The sequence below is a fragment of the Mesoplodon bidens genome, assembly GCF_964165515.1.
Source record: "Mesoplodon bidens genome assembly, chromosome: 2".
NCBI lineage: Eukaryota > Metazoa > Chordata > Mammalia > Artiodactyla > Ziphiidae > Mesoplodon > Mesoplodon bidens.
This window is the reverse complement of record NC_138177.1, coordinates 97,824,044-97,842,172: the sequence shown is the minus strand read 5'-3', so window position 1 is coordinate 97,842,172 and position 18,129 is coordinate 97,824,044. Positions and strand designations below refer to the sequence as shown.

The window sequence follows — 18,129 nt, the reverse complement described above, 5'->3', positions numbered from 1 at the left end:
AAATACTCACTTGAATTCAATAAATGTAAATACCCACACGGTGGCAGTAGATGCCAGAAAATTCTAGGTAATTATAAGCCAGTGAGGTACAGAAGAGCAAATTTATCTTCCTATTGGCAACCCATGTTTTCCTTTTTGTCTAATGCTTCTTTCTGAGAAGACTCAAGAATTTCGGGGTCCTCTTCAGATGGATGTGATAAGGGATTGTCTCCTTCTTTCTTTATGTATATTCTGCCACAGTCTCCTCAAGCCCCATAAGTCTGGGATATTCCAGAGAGACTCCCTCAGAAATCTCTAGACTAGAAATAGGCACCAGTCTCTATATTCATGTTTGCCCCAAATTCCAGAGGGTACAAGCCAAGTTCTCCTAATAATTTCATCACCATACTTCCATGACAGCTCCAGGGGAGACCTACGTGTTCTGTGACTCAGTAAGCATCCAACTGAGAATTAAATGCCCCTCTCCTGCTTCTTGCAGGCTTAATGATCTTTTCAATTAACTGTCTTAATGTTCTCCTGGATAGATCTGATAGATTCAACCCTTGGGAAAACGGTTGGGGGAAGAAATGAAAAGAACAATGATTCTGGAGTCATGGTCAGTTTGAATAGACTCCTTTTCTATAAGAATAGCATGAGGGAAGTGAGATTGCCTATCCTCATAAATCAGCTACTGCTGGTGCTCCAGCTCCTAGGCAGCCCTAAAGCAAGGGATTTAGCCCCAGTTATGCAGGGAAAACTTCTGAATTGAAGACAGGTACCTCCAGGGCAGACGTCAACAAGACAGCATCAAGGTGGTATGGATCAATCCCAACCTCACTCTCACTTGCTCCTAAGTACTGATAATAAGTACACAAGGATTTCTGGACAAATAAAAGGAGGGTCCGCGTACCGTTTCCCTTGAGGGAAACGGACCAGAACTGCTGCCAGTATAGGCCTGTAGAGCCAGAACTGCTCCCAGTATAGGCCTGTAGAGCCTCATGTTCTGTTCTATATCACTTATGGGAGCTATTTCCACCCCAAATTATAAAAACGTTAGCCTCAATTACTTTTTTAAATATTAGGGTTTGTAAAGAAGATTTCACAACTGAAAATAAGTGAGCCAATGCAATGTTCTTCACACCCTCAGGCAGCCTCCATCCATTTGATGCAGCTGTCTGCTGAAATATGCCAACTGGGCAGTTAAAAATAGATGGCAGCTCCCTTAAAGGAGTTGCATGATTGATTTCTATAGTCTTCCATATTTATTTGTCTAGATCAGTTGTCTCCAAATGTTTTTTCCTGTATACATGTAAAAGAAATTTGAAAAACTATGTATCCTTCACGAATATTTTAAGTTGACCATCTAATGTTTTTTAATATGTTTAAAAGTTTATTTATCCTTGGGTTAATATTACCTTATTACTAGAATGAGTCAGGATTTAGCTATTCCTGTTTTTCATTTATATTTATAGCACTAAAAAATCTTATTTTTATACAGAAGTAGATCAGAATGAAAGTTTTGTTAGTAAAATTTTAAATATATTAAGCATATATTTTGCATCTGATAATTAGAACAATATATTAACATCAGAGAGGGAGAACTTGATTTAATAAAGCTGGTTTTCTGAAGTTTAGGGTACTATATCATAGGTGACTTTTTTTTTTAATTTTGTTCTACATTCCTTATATATTAGTATAGGTCCTACTTTTTTAAGAGCATGGAAAGGAATGATGAGAAAAACAGAAAGACAAAGAGGAAGAGAAATAGAAAAAGGATCAGGTCCAAGGATGGTTTCAGGTTTTGTTAGCCTGAAGCCTATATAACATGAGGTGCAGACCCCTTTTAAAAAAGAAGACAACATTATAAATTTAAAAAATTAGGTGGAAAAGTAAATATTTATGTAACATGAGAATAAAATCATGACAAATTATGCATTTTAAAAGGACGATAAATTCCACAAACATCATATAACCTAGAAAAGTATAACAATATCAATAACAAAATTAATTAATATCTCTATAACAATTTTTCTACACTTTCTGGCTCAATACTTTTAATCATCTCTTCAAATGACAATGCCTTTTTATACCATTTTCTATGGGAAAAAGATAATCGAGATTTTTCTTCAACATAGTTTGTACATTTTATCATTGATAGTTTAGAAAAGCTACTTTCTGCTTCATTGTTAGTGGAAGTTACTGGTTAAGCCACATCCACAATTTCCTCCCAGTTTCTTTCTCAGGAGGTGCTTCTTGCCAGGGCAAGCCCTTAGAGACTCTAGCCCTTTGACTGGCCAGGCTAAAGCTCTGGCATGGGGGTCACAGCCCTGGGGACAGCTCTGCCAGGTCTCCTTGACCCCCCTTCTCACTTACCACGTGAGAGTGCTGCTCTGATATGACTCCCTCAAGAGTAACTCATTATTTGATAATAGTGAGAATATGAAAGAGGTAAGTTAGTCAAACAACAAAAACAACAATTGTCACTGCACCAACTGTCCCACGCTATTGAATCTGGAACATCCCCCAAGGGGTCAAACTACCCCTTTACTAATGCCGTGCTTCACACTTACTAGACATTCATATTAGGCAGGAAAAGACAATGGTCTACAAAAAGTTTATGATTATAAGAGGCTTCTCCAATACCAATATGTTGATTGTTCCTCTGAAGATTCTGCACCCCAGGGTGATGCATCATAGAAGATTTGGGTGGATAAGAGGTATTTCTTTTGAAAAGTTGGGAAATGGTAACTGTAAAAGAGAATTTGGGCAAGGGAAAAGGAGAAACAGCATTAATATATATTCTCTGGTTGCTGGATATATTATTCTCCAAGGCTATACTGTTCTCTGATTCGAGCCAACATTGATACTGTTACTCCCATTATTCAAACCTTCTGTGTCTTTTCTATTTTATCTGCTTAATCTATCATTAATTTTGTGATATATGTTGAAATAGTCTACTGTAATTATAGATTTATCAGTTTCTCCCTGTAGTTCTATCCACTTTTGCTTTGTAAATATTGAGTATGTTTTATTAGGTATACACAAGTTTAATATTGTTATATGTTTCTGGTGAATTGAATCTTATTCTAGCATTCATCCCATTATATTAATTACTAGTTTATTTGCATGTTTTTCCATTAGAATGCTGGCCTATTGAGAAAGGTCAATGTTTGACCCATGAGTGAATACCTGCTACCACTATTATAGCTCAGGCTCTGATTACCTCTTTCCTGACTATTAATATAGCCTCCTAACCAGACCAGTACTAAACTGCCAATTTCAGCCCCTTGAAGTTTCTGTAGATTAATATTCTTTGAGAACAGCTCTGATCATATTACTCCTTTTTAAAACAGTGGGTTCCTATTGCTCATGGAATAAAGTACAAACTTCATAACTCAACATTCAAATTTCTCAGTGACCTGAAATTCACTCATTTTCTCCTCACATACTAGAAAACCAATCAAACTGAAATCATCACTAGCCTTACACAGATCCTACATCCCTTCTGCTTTCCACATATAATATTGAGATCATGGTGTAATTTCCCTTCGCACTCTGCAAGTTCAAACCCTTTAAAGTCAATTTCAAAAGCCTCTTCTGAAAGTTTTTGGCATATTCACCCCAATAAAAATATTCTCTTCTTCTTTTGAATGATGTTATGGACTGAATGTTTGTGTTTTCTCAAAAATTCAAATGTTGAAGCCCCAAATGCCAATATGACTATTTAGAGGACAGCCTGTGAGGAAGTGATAAAGGTTAAATGAGATCATAAGGGTAGGGCCCTAATCTGACAGGGCTGGTACCCTTATAAGGAAGAAACCCCAGAGCTCTCTCTCTCCACCATGTGAAGACACAGTGAGAAGATAGCTGTCTGCAAACAAAGGAAAGAGCTCTCACCAGGAATAAAATCAGTTGGCACCTTGATCTTAGACTGCCCAGCCTCCAGAACTGTGAGAAATACATTTCTGTTGTTTAAGCCACCCAGTCTGTGGTATTTTGTCATGACAGCCTGAGCTGACTAACACAAATGACAACATACTACTTTATCAATATCTCTTCTTGGGTTTAGATTTTTTCCATTGAACTATCATTGCGCATGTGGCATGGTTTTTCTCAGTTATTAATGTCTAATAATTAATAATGAGTCAAAGAACCCAGCAACCTCCATACCAAATAAATAATCTCATATGCATGCTTGCAGAACCAGGTTTACTTGTCAGATTTATATTTATTTGGTATCTTGTCATCAAAAATTTGAGTCCTTAAAAGTTTGTTTACAAGATCTTATGCGATATTTTAAAAACTAAAATGATTCTTTGTTACATAATCCTTAACCTCCGAGACTAAGATGTTTGTTTTCAAGGTTTGTTATGAAAAATTATGTCTACTTCTTATGTATTTAATATAGGAATTTGAATTTGAATATATTCTTCAAATATAAAATATTTGAGTAATATTTTTAACTCAAAGGCTCTGATTTCGCTGATTGTGTTAGAATGAATTCACCCAGCATAAAATATTGTTTGAATTCTCCTAGAATTAAAAAAGAACCTATTTCCCTTCTAGCATAGGTTGTGCAAGTAAAAACAGTGAATGACTATAGTAGAATTATTTTTAAAAACACAATGCAGAATCTCTACTTTTTCATCTATACAAATGTGCTTTGTATTTATATGGCATTTCTTTTTCCCAAACTCTTTAATTTATACATTACTGACAGTTACTGCATGCCTGCAATGTGTCATGAACTGTGTTGGCACTGAGAAAAAAAAATGAGCAAAAAAGTAGAAGATTTGTGACCACCTAGAGGGGTGGGATAGGGAGTGTGGGAGGGAGACACAAGAGGGAGGAGATATGGTGATACATGTATATGTATAGCTGATTCACTTTGTTATAAAGCAGAAACTAACACAGCATTGTAAAGCAATTATACTCCAATAAAGATGTTTTTTAAAAAAAGGTTATGCTAATCTTTCTTAAATTCCTTAGAAATAAATAAAATTGTAGGAGAAACTGATATTTCTACATAACCATTAATGGGATTAGAAACTGGAATAACTTTTTGGTAGATGTGATAATACATGTGTATCTAATTCTATGAGCAATTTGACTTTTAGGAATTTATCCTGCAAATAAACTTTCACAAAATGGGGGGGGGGGTGGAAGAGACAGATTATAATTAAATTTTTAAAATTACAACCAGTATTTACATAGTGCTTACTATGTTCCAGGCCCTGTTCTAAGCATTGTATATACACTAAATCATTTAAGACTCACAACAACCCTTAAAATAGGTTCTATTAATATCCCCATGTTAAAGATAAGAAAACTGAGGCACCAAGAATTTAAGACCCAAGATTCCAAGCCAAGCAGTCTTGGTTTGAAAACCCTTGCTCAACTGTACTCACCTCACTAATCACACAAGTAAACGCAAAACTGCTACTGTACTATGCAGTAAGAAAGAGATATACAAAGGCCATTAAAGGCCTCCATAATGGGGAGTGGGAGCTAGTCAGGAAGAACAAGGAAGGCTCCCTGAGGAAGTCTGCTTGAGTTGAGGTTGGAAGAATAGGTTAAGTTTCAGAGATGGGTGAGAGGAGTCTTCCTGGCAGAGAGAGCAACAAATAAAATAGCCCTGTGGTAGAGCATGAACAAAGGACTGAACCACAGCTAGTTGCCTCAAGCAGGAACACAGGAGGGATGATGATGGAGGATGAGATTGGGGAGGGTAGAGAGCTATGAGAGGTAAGGGTGGAGGCAGATCATTTAGGCCCACCTAGGCCAATTTAAAGAATTTCACTCATCTTTATCTATGTTATTCTGATTAAGAGCTAGTTTTCTACTTCAAAAGGTAGAGCTAGAAGAAGATTTTTTGTTTCCTCTAAAAGAGAAGGCTGTCACGTAAAGACTCACGAGCTATGGATAACCTATTGTATCCAGCTTTTTGTTGTTGCTGGTGGTGGGAGGGTTGACCTGTTCACCATACTGAAGCTAGTTCATCAAAGCTTGACGCACAAGTATAAAGGTGAATATTAAAGCTCTGCATGGGGATGAGAGTCCCCAGAAAAAGAGCAGAGTAGAAGAGAGTGCCAACATTTAATTGTCAATTGGCAGAGGATGAGCCTAAAAAGATTTAAAGAAAGAGAAAAAGAAGGGGTTTGGGGGAGAGGAGAGAGGGAGAGAGAAGGAAAGAAAGAAAGAGTGAAAGAGAGAAAGGAAGGAAAACAGGAAGGAAGGAAGAAAAAAGAACAATCTGAGAGGTAAAAGGAAAATCAAAAGAGTGTTTTCAATAGAGGCAAGAGAAAAATGTTACAAGGCAGGAGATGTTAACAATTTCAGATACTACTGAGCTACCAAGTCAGATAAGAAACGAGATTTAGCATCGTGAAAGTCATTGGTAACCTAACAGAGGCCATGGGAATAGGGCAACAATTCTCAACCAGAGGCAATTTTGCTTTGCAGGGGTCATTTGGTAATGCCTGAAAACATTTTTGGTTGTCACAGCTGCAGGGAGAGAGCTGCTACAGGTATCTAGTGAATAAAGACCAGGGATGCTGCTAAACATCCTAAAATGTGCAGGACAGTGTCGCAAATATAAAACATTGGCCTAAAATGCCAGTAGTGCCAAGGTTAAGAAATCCTGAGATGGAGCAATGTAGGCAGAAGTTAGATTGGAAAAGGCTTAGAAATGACTAGGCAGAAAGAAATAGAAACCGTTTTTTAAAAATTTGAACAGAGGAAATAGGGCAGTAACTAGAAGGGAATGAAGAAATCTAGAGAAAATTTCTCTCTCTCTTCCCTTTCCTCTCTTTCTTTCTCTTAATTGGGAGATACTTGATCCTGTTTTTAAAAGCTCCAATTGAAGAGAGTTTGAATATTCAGACAAAAGATAATCCATAATTTCAGGTACCTTAGAAGGTGGGAGTGAGTAAAATAAAAGTACCAGAGGAGGGTTTAGCCTTAGCAAAAATAATTACACCCATACTGTAACCGAAGGAAACTAGAATAGTATGGACAGATAATGGGACAGGTGATGCAGTTCTCATTTAAGGGCCTCTATTTTCTCTATAAAATAAAAATCAATATCATATTCTGAGAATCATGGGTGATGAGAGGAAGAAGGTTTGAAGAAGCCTGAAAATAATCATTATGGAAAGTGGGAGAGAGCTTGACTGACAATCATTACAGGATTGCTGTACAGTTTGAAGTTACTTTAATTACTTTTTTGTACTATCAATAGGCCCTATTGTGTAACTCTCTCCAGCAGTGCTTGGCTGCTCAGGCACAGATGCAGAGAACGCAGACAGTTGGTTTATCTATGGTTGCAGTCCTTGGCAGATGTCACAAAGAAGACAGAAGGGGAAGTTTAAGCTATTAGCAACAGTATTATTGAACAGTACATCATGGAATCTTTCTGGACAAAGACAGATGTGAATAAGGGAGACATATGGATGAGAAGAAAATGCATGAGTTAACAGTCATCAATAGGAGGACATTTTATCCAAGGCAAAATGGGAATATGGCAGTGACTTCAATCTATACTACAAATATACACACTGAGGTGTGAACTCTCCCAAAGCAGGGTATGCAGAACAAAGCCTTGATTATCATCAATAGATGTGCTGTGTAAGATGGGTCCCCTGAGGTTCACCAGAGCTCTGGGTGAATTTCACAATATCATATTAAAGAATATGCTTTATCAGGAAATTCAAGGAGTCAGCAACAAGAAAAGTCACAGGTCCCTTGATTTTCCCATTTTTCCCATGAGGAAGTATGCAGGGTCCCTGGCCATCTGATGGACACTTGGTCCAGTATTCTAGGGTAGATCCCCCACCTCACTGTTGCTCTCCTTTCTTACAGGGCAAGCATGATGGCAACCTTAATCCAAAGAGATAAGCACACAACATAAATGTTAGGCAGTCTGGACTGCATGCAATATATTTAAAGGGAGTAACTGTGAAAGCTAGCTGCCCAGCACCTGAGGACAGCGGAGATCATAGAAAGCTGTAATTCCTGCAAGAGGGTAAAATAATGCCATCAGTCTAATAGGAAGCTGAGTTCAAGTGTGGCTTCTCGCACTGGTTGAAGGGTGATTCCTGGTTCCAGATAGCCCAGTGCTTCGGTAACCAAGAGTGAGCTCTCGGGGTTACTTTCAGACAATCCTGCCCCTTGTGCCATGAAATTTTATACGTTATTCAACAAGTGACATTTACAATAGCTTGTTGTAAATATATTTCAGCAGACTTCTCTCACTTTATTTCTTCAACATCCTGTGTGCTTTTTAAAGAAAAGGAAGAAACAGAGGATATGGTTGCAAAGTGAAGAGAGGTCTCATAATGTTGTTGGCACTTATCAACTAAAAATGTTTAAGTGTAACTTACAGAGAATATTTCTAAATGTGATTTCTGATACATACACAAAAATAATATACATATAAATACCTAAATTTCATAATGGCAACATATTCCATGAGGGGTTTTTCCTTTTATAACAAAGATGGGGGGAAAAAAAACAAAGCTAAGAAAACAGAGAAGAGAAAATGTCCAATAAAGATTTTCTTTAATTGGTTTAGAGTTCTAGAATAAAATAACAGAATGTTTATCACTAAGACACAGAAAGTATAGCTACTGCCAAGAGACATGAAATTTCTGAGGTCCAAGATTTCTGTAATATGAAAAGTTAAACAAAACAAATAGTTGAACACAGCAGAGAAAGCTACCAAGTAGTCCTTTTTGTGGTTTCATTTTATTTTACTCTAAAGCTACTTAAAAATAAGCAATATTGATATTAGTGGCAACTCACATTTATGATTGAATTTGGCAGTAAACAGAACCTCATTACCTCAATGTTATTGAGAGAGTGCTGTGGGAAAAACTCTTCAAGTTGATCAGAGAGAGAATATGTCCCCTGGAAGCTAGAAGTGATGGTTTGTCTCCAAAAACAAAAATCATCAAGTGAAAAGAGGTGAAAAATATGGGGAATGCAAAAGAAAAAGTCCCTTCTCTGACAAAACAAGGAAGAGACAGCATAGGGCACACAATGTCACAGGTTTAGAATTTAAGAAACAACCAACTTGGCTAGCTGATAGCCTACAGATTCCAGAAGAGTAGGAAGTAGAGTGTGCCTAAAAATAGAGGTTTAGGAAGGCATGATGTTGAGCCACAAAGGTATAATTAGTGCTTCTTAAACTTGAATGTGCTTACAAATCACCTGGAGATCTTGATAAAATGCACTCTGATTTAGTAGGCCTAGCATTAGGCTTGAGATTCTGCTTTTCTAACAAGCTCCCAAGAGATACCAATGCTGCTTGTCCTTGGATCACACTTTGAATAGCAAAGCATCACAATGATGACACCGACTTAATGTAGCATCCTGGGAACCCAAATAGAAACTTTCCACATATTTGTTCAGCCATAGAAATGTACAGACCTTCACAAGACTAGGAAATTAGTGACATGGAGAAAGAAGAGTTTATTAACTTTACATGTGAGTCATTGAATTAATTTTTGCTTTACGCTAACCAAACTTTTTTTTTAATTTATTTATTTTTTGGTTGTGATGGGTCTTCGTTGCTGTGCACGGGCTTTCTCTAGTTGCAGTGAGCGGGAGCTACTCTTCGTTGGGGTGTGCGGGCTTCTCATTGTGGTGGCTTCTCTTATTGCAGAGCATGGGGTCTATGCACACAGGATGCAGTAGTTGTGGGCTCTTGGGCTCTAGAGCACAGGCTCAGTAGTTGTGGCACACAGGCTTAGTTGCTCCACGGCATGTGGGAGCTTCTCGGACCAGGGATTGAACCCGTGTCCCCTGCACTGGCAGGCGGATTCTCAACCAGTGTGCCACCAGGGAAGTCCTATGCTAACCAAACTTATTAACATAAACCTGTCATGAGAATACCTGTGCTATTTTTCAGATAATCCCAGAAGCACTGATAAAGCAATATATGGTCACCTGTCAACATTCTATGAAAATACACATGGGACTTATTATAAAAGACAGTAGCACCCATTTTACATGGAAACTTCACAGGTGTAAATCTATGGACTTATGTGAGCAGAGCATCTCACTTAACTGTCACGTAAAGCACATGCTTTATAAGTTGAACCACGTGTTCAGGTGCCAAAGAGCACTGTTTCTTGCCCCTGCCCACTTGAGCTCTGTCCAGCAGAAAGGACTAAAGACATCTGACCAGCAGATTGAGCCCTGCTAATGAGAATATCTGGAATATGTCAAAGCATCTACAATTAGCCTATTTTCCTTTTGTTTCACTTCTGGGGTGACATTCCCCAGCCTATTAAATAGCAGCAGTCTCCTCCCCCAAACATCATGCCCAATTCTCACTATGTTTCCCCAATCTTTTAGATCTGAGCAGCTATGCCAGTCCTGACTTGTGTTCTAATTCTGCAGCTAAGACTGGAACCTGGCAAAAAATCCTAGACAATATGGCTTCTGGGGGCCCTGATATTATGCTAAGTCCTTGTGACCCTTCCCCACTTCTTCAATGTAGATCTGTCTGTGGTCCAACTCTACCCCCAATAACAAAAATCCTGACATTTGACTAAAAGTATTATAATTAAGGCTATTTTTACCATAGCTTACCCAGTCAGATTGAATCCTTGCCTATTTATGCCATCCTGGACAGGATTCATGGCATCTCTGAAATTGTACTGTTTTATTCTACAAAAAAAAATAGCAGTGTGCTCTAATATGTTCCCTCTGTCTGTATGTAGTCCATAATACTTGTGACTGCACCTAGAAATAAAAAAACTTAGAAATGAGTTCCCTCTACCACTGACTAGCCAGACTGTATTACACAAGTCGCTTTACATTTCAAGACACCATTTTTCTTATCTATAACATGGAGTTAGTTACTATCTTGTCTTCTTTGCAAAATTGTTGTGAAGATTAAATGAAATCATGAATGTTGCAATACTTTGAAAATCTGTAAAGTACTGTATAAGTATCAAATATTATCACTGATATTGCAAGTTTAATTTAGTAGATGAATAAATGACTTTTAAAAGCAATTTTTCCAAGCCTGGATTAATAAGTGACAGTTAACATCACATTCTGCTGGGATTTCCCTGGTGGTCCAGTGGCTAAGACTCCACACTCCCAATGCAGGGCGCCCAGGTTCAATCCCTGGTCAGGGAACTAGATCCCACATGCCTCAACTAAGACCCGGTGCCGCCAAATAAATAAGTTAATTAAATATTTTTGAATCTGCCTCTTGAACCCAAAGGACTAAAGGGACAACTTGATCTGTGGTTATGCTGCCAAATAAAATGCAACCAACTTACATGGGTTTAAGTACTCCTCTAGGTACTGACTAATAAAACATAACTACTGAACTTGTAGCTGTCACAGTATCCTGTGGTTCACTTATTCTTTGTAGGAAAGCAAATTCTGTACTTCCATAATTTTTATTTTTTCTATTTTTGATATTATAAACCAATTAGATAATTATAAGATATCAAAAGGCAATTAGATTGTGGGCTTCCCTGGTGGTGCAGTGGTTGAGAGTCCGCCTGCCGATGCAGGGGACACGGGTTCGTGCCCCGGTCCAGCGGGATCCCACATGCCGTGGAGCGGCTGGGCCCGTGGACCATGGCCGCTGGGCCTGCGCGTCTGGAGCCTGTGTTCCGCAGCGGAAGAGGCCACAGCGGTGAGAGGCCCGCGTACCGCCAAAAAAAAAAAAAACAAAGAACGTTGTTTGACATCGTGATTTTAATGTTACTATTAAGATATAACATGAAGGAATCAGAAAGCACCTTAAATTTTCATTACTTTTAAAATTGTTATTTTAAAATATAAAAAAAAATCAATAAGCCTTGGGAAGGAGAGAAAGGAAAGTCAAGATGGGACCTAGAGAATATGTTAAATAAATATGATATGATTTATCAGTTCAAAGGCTAAATATTGAATCTATTCCGAACTTAGTATATATTTCATATATTTGTACTTCAAAAATACCATTATTATCAAATTTAAGCCTCACTTTTTTTCTTTTTAAAAGAAGAGTTTTATTTCATTTATTTATTTTAAAATATCAATTACTCTATGTATTTATTTATTTTCAGACCTAAAGCAGGTATACTTTGTATTCCATTTTTCCTTCCAGTTTCAATGAGATATAATTAACATAAAGCACTGTATAAGTTTAAGTTGTACAACATAATGATTTGACTTGCATGCATCATGAAATGATTACCACAGTAAGTTTAGTGAACATCCATCATTCTATATAGACGCAAAAGAAAAAAAAAATTTTTCCCTGTGATGAGATCTCTTAGGATTTACTCTCTCAACCACTTTCATCCTTCCCCCAACACGCTCCCCTGCTCCCCACTGCCTCTGGTAACGACAAATCCAGTCTTTTCCTGAGTTTGCTTGTTTGTTTTTTTGTTTGCTTTCAAAGTATAATTGACTTACAATGCTATACTAGTTCTTGGTGCACAACATAGTGATTCTCAGTTATTTTTAAAAAGTAAGTTTTACTATGTTTGAATCTCTAACTAAATTCTTTCCAGTAATATATTTTTAAAAAAGTGAAAACTTATTAGTATTTTTCTATAATCAAAGAAGCAATCATTTGCCTTGACAGGACATGTTACCTATGTTCATGGAATAAACTTTCCAAAGTGCTGATTAATTTAGTCTTAAAGTTTTGCTGATTATCCACTATGCTGCATTCATGATATACAAGCCCTCTATCACTGTGTAAGCAGGAAAATGACTCCCACAGTCACTGTAAATTGAGAAGAGGGCTTTTTTTAAACCTTAGGCAATTAAAATAGATTGGCCTTTGTAGTTATACCATTGACCTTTCATCAGAATTTACTTGATCATCAGCGAAATACTTGGGTCAAGTGTTCTGCTAAATTAGGTTATGTTGGTCATCAAATTGAGAGTCTATAAAGCAGGTATCACTCATAGATTATACTTCATCTAATTTTATTTTTACACAGTGTACTATGTGATGCTTTTTATAACATAAAGCCTACTTTGAAAAGTCAGTCAAAGTACTTCTATTTTCCAATTCTGGCTGTATATTACAATTTGTACATCTACCCTCAGACAGGCTATCAACTTAACTTTTGAGAATTAAATAATGCATGAGCCTATACAGCTTTGGAATAAGAAAATAATCAATAGTGACATGGTTAAAAAAAAAAAGTACAATCCTCTCTTAATACCAAAATCTAAATATTTCAATTCAACAATACTAAGTCAAATTAAAATGCACAGTTGCTCACTTTTGCACTATTTGCAGAACTTGGATACTTTCATATTTATACTCTACAATAAATTAACACTATGAAAGTTACTGAGTCTGATGCAATCTCTCTTGGGGAAAGGAGAGGGAAGAAATGGCAAGGGGAATACCGTTGTTCTTTGATACCCTCCAAGATGTTTTATTAAGTGTTTACTATACAACAATCTCCAGTTCCAGGTAACTGGGGATAAGGGGAAAAGATATTTTCTCCCCTCAAGAACTCACTCTCTGGGTGAGACAGACCTAAGACTGTTATTGTCAGGATATTTTATGCATTCTTCCGTTTTGAAAGCTTTGTTTTGAGAAATTTGTTTGTTTTCCACCATTTGAGCTGGGCTGTGTCTTTCCACCATGAAATCAGCTGTCCAATCGATTCTAATTCATAACTGAGAAAAAATGTAAACTTAACCAAAATTAATAATAATAATTAATTAATAAGAAGAATACTACTTTTGAAAAGATAGTAAATGCAGCATTGTTAGCACCATGCTAGCCATGGGCTTATTATAGTGTCATGAGAAACAGCAAATTCAAGCCCCGTGGCCTTTCCTATGACATTTCAAAAGGGAAAAGGAAATGCATATTCTTAAAAAGAAATAAAGGATCACCTCAATTGGTGCAGGAAAAAAGCATTTGACAAAATTCAGCATCCTTTTATTTAAAAATTCAACAAACTAGGAATAGAAGAAAACTGCCTCAACAAATAAAAGCCATGTATGAAAAAACCACAGCAAAATCATACTCAGTGGTGAAAGACTGAAAGCTTTTCCTCTAAAATCAAGAGCAAGGCAAAGATGCCCACTTTCATCACTTTTATTCAACATAGTACTAGTCCTAGTCAAAGCAATTAGGTAGGTTAAACAAATAAATAAGTAAATGGTATCCAAATAGAAAAGGAAGAAGTAAAATTATCTCTGTTCACAGATGTTATGATCTTATAGTAGAAAACCCTAAAGATTCCATGTACACACACAAAAAAGCAATTACAACTAATAAACAAATTCAGCAAAGTAGCAGGATAAAAGTCAACACACAAAAAATATGTTGCATTTCTATACACTAACAATGAACATCTGAAGAGAAAAAAACAACTCCATTTGCAATACTATCAAAAAGAATAAATAATTAGGAATTAACTTAACCAAAGAGATAACAGGATTGTGCAATGAAAATTACAAAATATTGCTAAAAGAAATTAAAGACATAAACAGAAAAATAACCTATGTTCATGGATTGGAAGGCTTAATATTGTTAAATGTCAGTACCACCTAAAGTGATACACAGATATAATACAATCTTTATCAAAACCCAATGACTTTTTTTTTTGCAGAAATACAAAAATCTATCATAAAATTCATATGGAATGTCAAGGAACCCCAAGTAGCCAAAACAATTTGAAAAAGAACAAAATTGGAGGACTCACACTTCCTGACTTCAAAACCTACTACAAAGCTACAGTAATCAAAATAGTATAATGGAATAAAGATAGATATATACATCAATGGAATAGAGTAGAGAGCCCAGAAATAGACCTTCATATATATGGTCAAATGTTTTTTGACAAGGGTGACAAGACCATTCAGTGAGGAAAGGACAGTCTTTCCAACAAATGATGCTGGGAAAACTATATACCCATATCCAAAAGAATGAAGTTAGACTCTTAACTAATACTACATACAAACACTAATTCAAATTGGATCAAAGACTTAAATGTAAAAGTATATAACTATTAAGTGTACATATATATATATATATAAACTACAACTATAGTTTATATAACTATAAACTATAGAACTACAAAACCCTTAGAAGAAAACATGGGCATAAAGTTCATGATATTGGATTTGGCAGTGATTTCTTGGATATGACACAAAACGAACAGATAATAAAAGCAAAAAACAGACAAATTGGACCTCATGAAAATTAAAACTCCTGTGCATCAAAGGACACAATCAACAGAGTAAAAAGGCAATCCATGCAATGGGAGAAAATATTTGCATATCTATATCTGATAAGGGATTACAATCCAGAATGTATAGAGACCCCAACAACAAAAAACCAAACAATTCAATTCAAAAATTGGCAAAGGACTTGAATAGACAGTTCTTCAGAGAAGATATACAAATGGTCAATAAGCACATGCAAATATGCTCAACATCACTACTCATTAGGGAAGTGCAAATCAAAATCACAATGATGTACCACCTCACACCCAACAGGATCACTGCTATCAAAAAAACAAACAAAAAAACCCAAGACAAACAAACAAACAAAAAAAGACAGAAAATAACAAGTGTTGGCATGGATGCAAACAAACTGGAACACTTATGCACTATTCATGGGAATGTAAAATGGTAAAGCTGCTGGGGAAAACAGTATGATGTTTCCTCAAAACTAAAAAATAGACTTACCATATGATCCAGCAATTCCACCTCTTAGTACATACCCAAAAGAATGGAAAGCAGGACCTTGAAGAGATATTGGTACGCCCATGTTCCCAGCAGAGGTGTAATCACTCCAACAAAGACTTATGGATGGATGCTTTGGGCCTTGGACCAGGCTGAGAATATTTCATATATTCAAAGGAGTCTGTAGTGAAAGTAAGATTTCAAGGAAGGCTGAGATAGCAGGAAGGGCCTCTAGGCTCTGACCAAGCCAAGAAAGAATGACCAAGAAATTACCAGCTACATACATCAGTAGCTTTTGCCAACAGGATAACCAAGAATAAGATGAGACAGACATACTTCAGGTGATGCCAGTCCCTGCACAATGACCAGTTCAGGGTCATAGAGTTCAACTCCCGCAGTGCAAGAAGTTCATGTGAGACCCTGCTCTGTGTGCCAGACACCATCTCAGAAGTAAGCAGAGGAAGGGGGGTTGAAACCATAAAACAATGATTTCAAAGAGACAGAGTTAAAGAGGTTACTTAAATAACTGGATCAGAATTAGTTTTAAAACAGACTAAATTTTGTTTGTTTGTTTTCCATGCCTACCTAGCAGTTGGGGAATGGTAAAGAGATCAGAGCAGTTTGTAAGAATAAAGTATATATGGAAACAACCTAAGTGTCCATCAATGGATGAAGGGATAAAGAAGATATGGTATATATATACAATGGTATATTCTTCAGCCATGAGAAAGAAGGAAATCCTGCCATTTGCAACAATGTCGATGGACTTTGAGGTCATTATGCTGAGAGAAAGACAACTACTGTATGGTATCACTTATATGTAGAATCTAAAAAAGCTGAACTTGTAAAAACAGAGAGTAGAATGGTGGTTACCAGGGGCTGGGGGAAGGGGGAATTGGAGAAATACTGTTTAAGGGTACAAACTTGCAACCAGTAGATAAATCCTGGAGATCTAATGCACAGCACAGGGGTTATAGACAACAATACTGTGTTATAAACTTCAAAGTTGCTGCGAGACTAGATCTTAATTGTTCCCATCACAAAAAAGAAATGAATAAAATATGGACTGTAGTTAAGAATAATGTACCAATATTGGTTCACTAATTGTAACAAATGCATCTTACTATGTTAACAATAGGGGAACATATTGAAACATAGAAACTGGGTATGAAGTAGTCAGGAACTCTGTACTTTCTTTGCAACTATTTTCTTAACTCTAAACTATTCTAAAATATAAAATGTATTAAAAAATTTTTAAAGAATAAAGTATGGTTTTCTTATTGTATCTAAAAAGTGTAAATTGCTTTACAACTTGCCATCCAGAGGCAGAAAACACATACCCTGTCTAAGGGACCCCAGTGGGAAAGGGAGAAAAGGGTAAAGGCAGTTATCATACAACATAACACAACAAAGGATCATAGATCGGGAGTATCTACTCCAGACCCATGGGAGGGAGGGGAAGGCAGGGTAACTGAAGGAACTGTCCTGAGATGACTCTGTCTTAAATTAGCTAGAAAATCCATAGAAGCAAGAAAACAAACTCACTGTTGACACAGCCATAGATAAAGTAAGCAACATCCAACTTTAATTTATAAAAACTTTATTGATTACCAGGCCATGGGGATAATGTTAGTGCCCTCAGATTTAGAGTTTACTGAACAGAATCACTGAGAATGCAATTGAAATCACATTCTTCCACTATCTGACATTAAGCAAGTTACTTAAACTTGGGGACTCAGTTTCCTTATCTTTAAGTTGGGGGTAATGACAGTGTTGTTTTGGGAATTAAATTAGTACATGTAATGGGCTTAGAACAGTGCCTGGTACCTCCTAGATGCTCATTAAATAGTGCTTGTTATTAGCTATTTATAGGGCATATATTCATTTTCAAAACATCTTATATATCTTATTTTTGCATATCCTTGGAAGAAAGAATACAGTTTAGGAATTGGGCACAAAAGAGGTTAAATGACTTGCATAAATGCCTGAAGAAGAATGCCTTTCCCTAATTCTGTTTTCTTTAAAGAAAGAGCTTCCCTAAACAAACTCCTGGCTTCTCTTTGCTTTTTAACTCACTCCATTCCTGGGGAGGCAGAGTGACTTACCCGGTTGATGAATTTGGGAAGAATAACTGGGTGAGCTTGGCTCACCTCTGCCCTTCTTCCCTTTGGGAATAAACATGAAGCGAGCATGATTACCCCAGTCCTTTGTGACTTGAAGGGAAAGTTGGCCAGTTCTGAAGTTTAGTTTTAGCAAGCTCATTTGGCTGACAGATATAAAGCCGTAGTCTCCCGTTTGTTTTGTTTGTTTGTTTGGCAAGCGAATCATTGATTGATTCACCTCTAAGCTTTCTGACAGAAAACTGTGAGATGTTTGTGAAACATCTCTCAGTGCAGTCAAGCATGTTACATAATCAGTTCTTTTTTTTTCCCCCCCTTGGAGACATTCCTCCTGAGCCTTCCATCCCCC

At 36.8% G+C, this 18,129-nt stretch overlaps 1 protein-coding gene across 9 annotated transcripts in view; it reads right to left on the bottom strand.

The window, feature by feature from the left end:
- FRRS1 (ferric chelate reductase 1) overlaps positions 1-18,129 on the bottom strand; it is a 134,379-nt gene that overhangs the window by 110,596 nt on the left and 5,654 nt on the right. For 7 of the 9 annotated variants that reach the window (XR_014015028.1, XR_014015029.1, XM_081223842.1 and 4 more), the window contains exon 2: positions 2,623-2,727. The exons of 1 other annotated variant lie outside the window; for it this stretch is intronic. The gene's annotated coding sequence lies outside the window, so the exon portion shown is untranslated. Of the gene's footprint in view, positions 1-2,549; positions 2,728-18,129 lie in introns of those variants that run through there. One more of the 9 variants, XM_081223839.1, reaches the window with a different exon arrangement.